Below are 7,768 nucleotides of genomic sequence, written 5' to 3' on the forward strand. Positions count from 1 at the left end.
TTCTTTCTTTCTTTCTTTCTTTCTTTCTAAGTGTTTCTCTTTAAAGTATAATCAGGCTCATGTTTCACAAGCATGAGAAAGGAAAAAAAAAAAAACAAGCAAGCAAACAAACATATAGACAGAAGGCCAGAGTTCAACAGAACATAACACAAGACTAGGCTGGACATGCCACCAGAAGGGTTTCTCCTGGATGGTACTGGGGCCAGGACTACTGATCTGGGTAAAGAAGCAGTGGGCAAAGGCTTCTCTTCCATTTTCTCCAGGTTACCTTGGAAGTCTGTGTCCACATTTTCATGCATCTCACTGTCTCCCTTGAGGCCTAAGAGGTCTCTAGAGCTTGTTTCAAAGGAGTTAATTCTCTGTGTTTCAGGCAATGCCATACCTTCTCTGTCTTCACTAGGCTTGGCACCTGCTGACATGGCCCAAAACAGGGGACTTTTTTCAGGTGTTTCAGAGATGTTAGAGGCCATTTATTCTTCCCCACAACCTGGTCTGTTGGTTCATCAAAGCCTAATAATAAATTGGGCCCACCACCTGGAGGCTGCAAAACTTGAAAGGTATTCCTGCTGTTGGGGTCTGCACCCTTAAAGGTGACAGTAGTGGTCATGGTACCGAGGGGTGAGGGAGGTTAGCTGGGGGAGAGCACTGAGGGGATTGGAAAAGAGGGGCACACAACTCCTCAGTTACGACCCACTGCACTTCACCGAGCCTCTGATGTGTCATTTTTTTTCTGAGTCTGCTCTGTGATGTGATTTGTGTATCTGTTGGGTTGGATGTTTCTTCTGACTTATTTGGGAGTGTTTTAGTGAACAATGCTTTCAGAGCGGGGGTCAGGTCTCACCCCACTATCACCCAGAAAAGGGAAAATGAACCAATGTAACAGCAACAACAGCAAACAGAACCAGACAGGGAAACATACTGTAAATCAATTAAAGCCTATTACAATGCCTTAAATGACCAAAACCAATAAAATGGCAAAACAAGCAAACCACAACAGCAAAATTCCCTGCAGTTAAGAATTACTTAGAGTGAAAGTGATAATTGAATGAAATAAAAAAGGAGAGGCAATGAGGCTGGAGAGCTGGCTCCGAGGTTAAGAGCACTGGCTGCTTTTTCAGAGGCCCCAAGTTCAATTCCCAGCAACTCCATGGTAGCTCACAACCATCTGTAAGGGGATCTGCTGCCCTCTTCTGGCTTGCAGGTGTATGTGCAGCAGAGTGCTTATACATTATATATATATATATATATATATATATATATATATATATATATATATAATGTATAAAGGCTGGGTGAAGAAGGCAAGAAGGGAAGGAGTGAAAGAAGAATCTAGTCAGGAAGTAGTGTCACAGAGACAAGGGATTGATGTTAGAAAGAGGGGAGAACCTGTTAAATTTGATTGCCAATTTCACAGGGTCTAAAGTCCTCCAAGAGAAAAATGTCAATCAGAGATTTTCCTATACCAGATTGTCCAGTTGGAGAGCCAGATAGGCAATGCCATCTCTACATAGGATGTTCTGGACTATGCAAGAAAGCTAGCTGTGCTGACGAATTTTATGTCAACTTGACATAAACACCAGTGTTGTTTGGGAATTGAGACCCTTAATTGAGAAAATGTTTCCCAGCAGATTGGCCTGTAGGCAAGCCTGTGGAGCATTGTTTTTGAGGTGGGAAGAACCAGCTCACTGTGGCCAGTACCTCTGCCGGCTGATGTCCTGGGTGCTATAAGCGAGCAGGTTGAGTGAGCCATGGGGAGCAAGCCAATGAGCAGCACTCCTCCATGGCCTCTGCACCAGCTCCTGCCTCCAGGTACTGGATTTGAGTTCCTGCAAGGACTTTCCTCAGTGATACTGGGACCTGAGAACTGTGTTTGGATCCGTGGGGGGGCTAAGGAGGGCACTGAGATTTACTGCAGTAAACCCTTTCCTGTCCAAGTTTCTTTTGGCCATGGTGTTTATTACAGCAATAGAAACCCTAAGTGAGATACTAGCTAGGCAAAAGCCCATGGGTGAGCTGGAGTATGAACCAGCAGGCATGTTCCTCCAATGATTCCTGCCTTCAGGTTCTTGCCTCCACCGATGACCAAGTCCTGGAAGGTGTAGGCCAAAACCAAACCAAAACAGCAAAAACCCTCCCCTCCCCTAAGCTGCTTTAAATTTGAGTGTTTTATCACATCAGAACTCAAACTAGAATAGACTAAAAGATGTTTAAAGGTATACAATTAAAAAAGAAAAAGTGTACAAGGAACATTGAACAATCCTAAGAAGAGCAGTAGAAACCTATAAGCTGACTTTACAAATACAGTAAAATCAATGGTTCATGGAGTAAATGGAGAATATAGTAAATGAGAGACACACACACACACACACACACACAGAGAGAGAGAGAGAGAGAGAGAGAGAGAGAGAGAGAGAGAGAGAGAGAGCGCATTTCTTTTTAAGCCCAAAACAGAAAAGGATTTTGGAGCAGTGCCTCTGACACTGGAGCCTGCCAGGAGGAAGAGGTGGTCTGCTAAAGCTCGAGACTTATATCATCCTGATTCTGACGCTGGGGAGACTGGGGAATCAGTTGTTTGTCAGCATTGAGACCACTTTAAGTATAGCCCTTTTTTCTGTACTAGGATGCATCTCTGGTGACTTCTAGCTTTACAGCCTATGTCCAGACCGATCTTCCTGCTATCCAGGGACACCCCAGTTTGTCCACTTTGGGGTGGCTACCTAAACCAAGAGTCATTTCCCAAGTCTGCTTGGATGTGGGAGAGCTAATTAGGGCACTGAGATTTTTCAGGAGAACTCTCCTCAGTATTGAACAGTCTGAGGGTAGGAATAGGCTGTGGAGAGTATCTACTGGAGTCAAGAGCTTCAAAATTCCCCATCCAGTGAAAACTTGCCATGGAGTTTAAGCCGTACTTCCGTCTGGGTCTGTGAGTCTCCATTGTGTTTATGACTCAGTAAGGAGAGAAAGGCAATGATCACGGACCCCATCCGAGAGTCCTAGCATATCCTTTCAAGAATGTCTGCCTCCCAAGTGGGATCATTGCTTTTTGTTTGGGGGTTGAGGTGGGTAGGAGGTCTCAGTTGTAGACAGTAGGTTCCCTTTCAATATGATGCCCAGTCAACCACAGTCCTCTGAGACATGGAAAATGGCACAGTAGTCCTCTTCTGTACTAGAGCTGACCAGTGTGGGAGGAGTTGCTAAATTTGAGGCTTCTGAGAATTGTGGGTGTGTCCAGGACTGCCACCTAACTGCTAAGCCTCTGAAAAGGCAAAGCGTGAGGGTATAAGCAGAATGCCGAACTGAGTTGCATGCACACAGTATTTACCAGGTAACCTTACCAGAATCCATGACCCACTTGCTGGGAGGCCTTGCTGTTAAAGCCCAGACCATGTAATGTAGGCTATATCCCACAGGATGTCTTTCCCACTTCTTGCCCCAGGCACTCCTCCCCTGACCTTCCCTCAAAGCCTCCAGATGTTTCTGAGCCAGCCAGGCTCCCTCCTGCCTCATTCCCTTGCTCCGTCTCTTCCCTCTGCCTTGGTGTTTTCTCAGATGCACACTGAGTTTGGTTGTCCATCTTTAGAACATCATGGTTTATTAGATATCCCCTCAATGGAGCCCTCTCCGAAGTATTAAAAGCTGTATTTCCCTAGTATCCTGTCTCATTCAGCCTGGCTATATTTCTGGCAGCACATACCACCTCACAATACTTTATTTATCGATCAAGAAAAAGCCCCCAAAAGATCAAAGTTCTCATCTCTTGTTGCCCAAGATCTCATCCTCAATGTTGGTAATGACACCTGATTGGTCATGTGGTCTGTAGATTCATGTTGATTGGAGGAATCACTAATCGCTCAGATTAGGCTGCTTCCTTCCACTGACTGGGGCAAGTAGGAAAGATGTCACACATCAAACCGGAGAACAGATGCGCCAAGAGGAATGATGAGACAGCAGCAGCCAGCCCCTCCTTCAGGGGATGCGCTGCTCTTTGAAACCCGTCAGAATCTGCCGCCATCTTTGTCAATTTGGATGGATTCAGAATTGCTGAGGAAACACTCATCTGGGTGTGTCTGTGAACGCGTTTCCAGGAACATTTAAGTGAGGTGACAAGGAAAAATTCCACCCCGAAAATAAGCAGTTACATCTCATGGGCTGGGGTTTCCTGCTACATAAATCGAAAAAAGTGAGCTTCGGCAGGACCGGCATGTATGCAGCTCTCTCTGCTTTCTGACTGTGAATTCGAGGAGTAAGCTTCCATGACTGCGGCCAGGATTTCCCTGCCTCCATCAACTGTACCCACAAAGTGAGCCAATAACGCCTTCCCTAGGATGCCTTGCTTGAGTATCTCTGTCACAGCAAAGAGGAAAGTGACCCACAGAAGCCTTGGCTTTGCAAAGAGGTGGCTTGTGTGCCTGCCCAGTGGGGAAAGGACCTGATGACCTTGGCATGACCACGGAATGGAAGCTGAAGGAGAAGCAATGGTTCTTCAATAAGTAGGCACTGACTTCCAGTCTGTGTGCTGTCTAACAGGATGCATAAATAGCATGTATGTTTAACACGAAAATTAACAAAAAAGAATTTGTCTTAAGTTTGTAAAAATGCTTGGAGACTGAGTGCTCTGCACTTCCTTGCAACCTGTTCTTAAGGATTCTTAAAAGCAGATCAGATTCTTAGACCTGACCCATCTTTGTTTTATGCACCATGGGAGGTGAAACCAAGTGAGTGGAAGAGATAAGTCCCACTAATCCTTTTAGCTTCGCCTGTATTTTGCGACATTCTTTGTATGACTATCAGGAAATCACACTTCCTGGTGACATATTCTGATGGGAACTCAAAATGTGCCTTCTTCGGACCTTATCCTAATCTTCTCCATTGCACACACCTAAGACAAACAGAGTGCTATCTTAACAGTATGAACTGCCCTATGCCAAACCATTCACACCAACTGCTTTATTCTTATGAACTCATAAATAAACACGTGTTCCCAAAAGTCCCATGCTCTAGTTTGCTTCATGTGGCAGTGATAAAACATGGATCAAGAGCAACTGGGGGAGGGCAAGGGTTTCTTTCACACTCCTATCCCATCACTGAGGGAAGTAAGGCAGGAACTCAAGCAGGGGATACAGAAGAATCCATGGAGTATTGGTGCTCACCAGCTCATGCTCACCAGGGTTCTTGCACAACCCAGGACCATCTGTCTAGAGGGTATCACCCACAGTAGGCTGGGCCCTCCTACATCAATCAGCAACAAAAGAAAATTACCCATAGACATGCCACGGGCCTTGTGGTGGAGGAAAACTCCCAATTAAAGTTGCCCTTTCCCAGGTGACTCTACTTTGTGTCAAGTTGACAAGAAAAACTCACCAGTAAACCCAGCATCTCAGAATGTTGGGCCCTTTGTCACTTCTGTTTCCAAGGTATTTCCAGCAGAGCTCCTTTAGTTTCCTCTCAAGATTTCTCATTTCCAAGGAATGATGAGAAATTTTTAGCATTAAGGAAACGAGATGGGTCTGTTCTCCAAGCTGCATGTCTTGGACTGCCTCTCTCCAGCCTGATATGGAGCAGAAGAGCTGGAAAAAGTAGTTTTCCTGTTGCTGTAGCAACCCCTGACTCACCCAATGCCAACTGACTTCAGAAGGCCTGAAACAGCTGAAGCTAAGGTAACTTCCATCCTAAATTCCCCTCAGGTCTATGCACACTGTTGAAGAGCCATTGGAAACAAGCATTTGATGAAGATGAAGTGCTTGCCCAAGCATGATCAGGCAGGCAGCTCAGCACCAGGATAGCTTACCTGTATTGGGAATCCATGAGTCAGAGACTTGGGTTTAGGGACAAATACTGGTTATGATTTTCTAAACCAAGAAGCAGCACGGTCCCCATTCTACTGACTAGGAAATTTGTGGTGGAATCTTGATGAACACAAGTTCTCTTCTCTAGAAGTCATAAAATGACGCACAGATGCCCCCATTTGCTCAATGTTGCCACAGGCACATCAGATGCTTAGTGTAATCCACACTTCCTATCTACAGCATAGAAGGCATAAGTTAATATATACCATGAGTCAACAACTGTTTACCTCCATGTTTTCATATGCTGTGTGATTTCTAAGCTCTGGTTGTGACAAAAGACAGAAAATAAGGTGCACTCTTGGGTTTTAAGTAGACTGATATTACGTGATTGGCATGAAGACAATGAAAATGTGGTGGGCAAGTAGCCTCCAGGTCTCTGCATGCCCATCTGCAGGGCAATGGAGGACCTTTAAGAAAGAAGTTGCTCGAAAAGATTTGGAGTTACAGGAGGTACCAGATAGCTCCTGCCTCCCAACCTGGAGTTACACACAGCAGGTACCATGTGCTTATCTCCCAGCCTAGCCCATGGTCTAGGAACAGATCAGCTCTGTCAAGCAATGTAAAGACCGAAAGAGAAAAAGAGGACCCTGAGAGATGGGCAGAGGCACAGCTTCTCCGAAGCCTTAGTGAGAGTAGACAGCTATATCGGGTATGGAGAAAGGAACACTATCTATACTTATAAATAGGGCTTGCACAGCACTGATAGGCACCTACAGGTATGCAGTGTGGCAGTTGGGCTCAGTGAATTGGGATCAAAGTGCCCACAGGTACAGGCAGTAGTGGATATCCTGTGGAACAAGCAAGCAGGAATCCAGATCCCACAGGTGAAACTCACCAAGGGGGAGATTCCAGAAATAACTGGGAAAGACTTGGGGTGGCAGGGTGAGGTCCGTGTTATGCAACTCAGTGCAGTGAGCCGGTAAATTTCAGCTCATTACTCAGTGTTGGTTTCTTTGCACCCACATGTTGGAGATGATGCCCCTGAGCCGACTGTTGAAATCTCTCCAACTTGTTTGAAGCGAGTGCTGGTGAGGCAGATGTTTTCAGGACACTGCTAGTCACAAAAGGAGTAGACTGGGTGGAGAGAGGAGAGGCTCCGAATCTGGGTTAGTCCTGAACAAGTAAGGTGGGTATTGAGAGCATTATTTTTCCGTGGTAGGAAAGAACAGACTTCTGAGAATTGTCCTCTAACTTCACACATGTGTGTTGACACGGCAGGCCTGCTCTCTCACATAGGGTCATATACAGACACAATAATAATTAATGCAGTTCCATTAGGAGAAGAATGAAGAATGGCTTAAAGTCTTACTCAACGAATGAGCCGAGGAATGAGTATGCCACAGTTTCATGAGCTGGCAGGAATCATGGGCGAACAGATCAGAGAATCTAGCTTTCATGCCATAGCCCTATTGTAGGTATTAACATCTATATGGCTGGTCCCACAAGCATGCTGCAAAGAGAGTCATCATGAACAGTAGGCTTTACTGCATAAAATGAACCATGAGCTTAGGGAAATAGAATCCCCCATGGGGAGCAAGAAACATACCCATTCTTTGACCTACAGGGAATCTCCACATCTGTCTTCAAAAGATATTGGCTATAAACGTACTTATAAATATAATTTCAAATGAAAGAAGTCTACTCATAAAATACACAGAGCATGAGATCTCTAGAGATATTCTTCTAAAGCATGCATGTTCTCTTGATGAATGACAGTTGCTCTTTCTTGTCATGTGGCTGGGGCTTAGAATCACTGAGGAGTTCTAGCTTTTGGAATGTCTGTAGGGTATCAGAGGCATTCAACTGAGAGAGGAAGACTAATTCTGCATGTGGGTACCACCATCCCATACACTGGGGTCCCGGATGGAAATATAAGAGGAAATTGTGGGAAGTGTCAGATGCATCTCTCTGCTTGTCAACTA

General features: G+C 45.2%; 1 pseudogene; it reads right to left on the reverse strand.

The window, feature by feature from the left end:
• Window positions 1-607, reverse strand: part of LOC110308508 — a 1,700-nt pseudogene extending 1,093 nt beyond the window's left edge.
• Between the last annotated feature and the right edge of the window lie 7,161 nt (window positions 608-7,768).

Source organism: Mus caroli, chromosome 13 (genome assembly GCF_900094665.2).
Source record: "Mus caroli chromosome 13, CAROLI_EIJ_v1.1, whole genome shotgun sequence".
Classification (NCBI taxonomy): domain Eukaryota; kingdom Metazoa; phylum Chordata; class Mammalia; order Rodentia; family Muridae; genus Mus; species Mus caroli.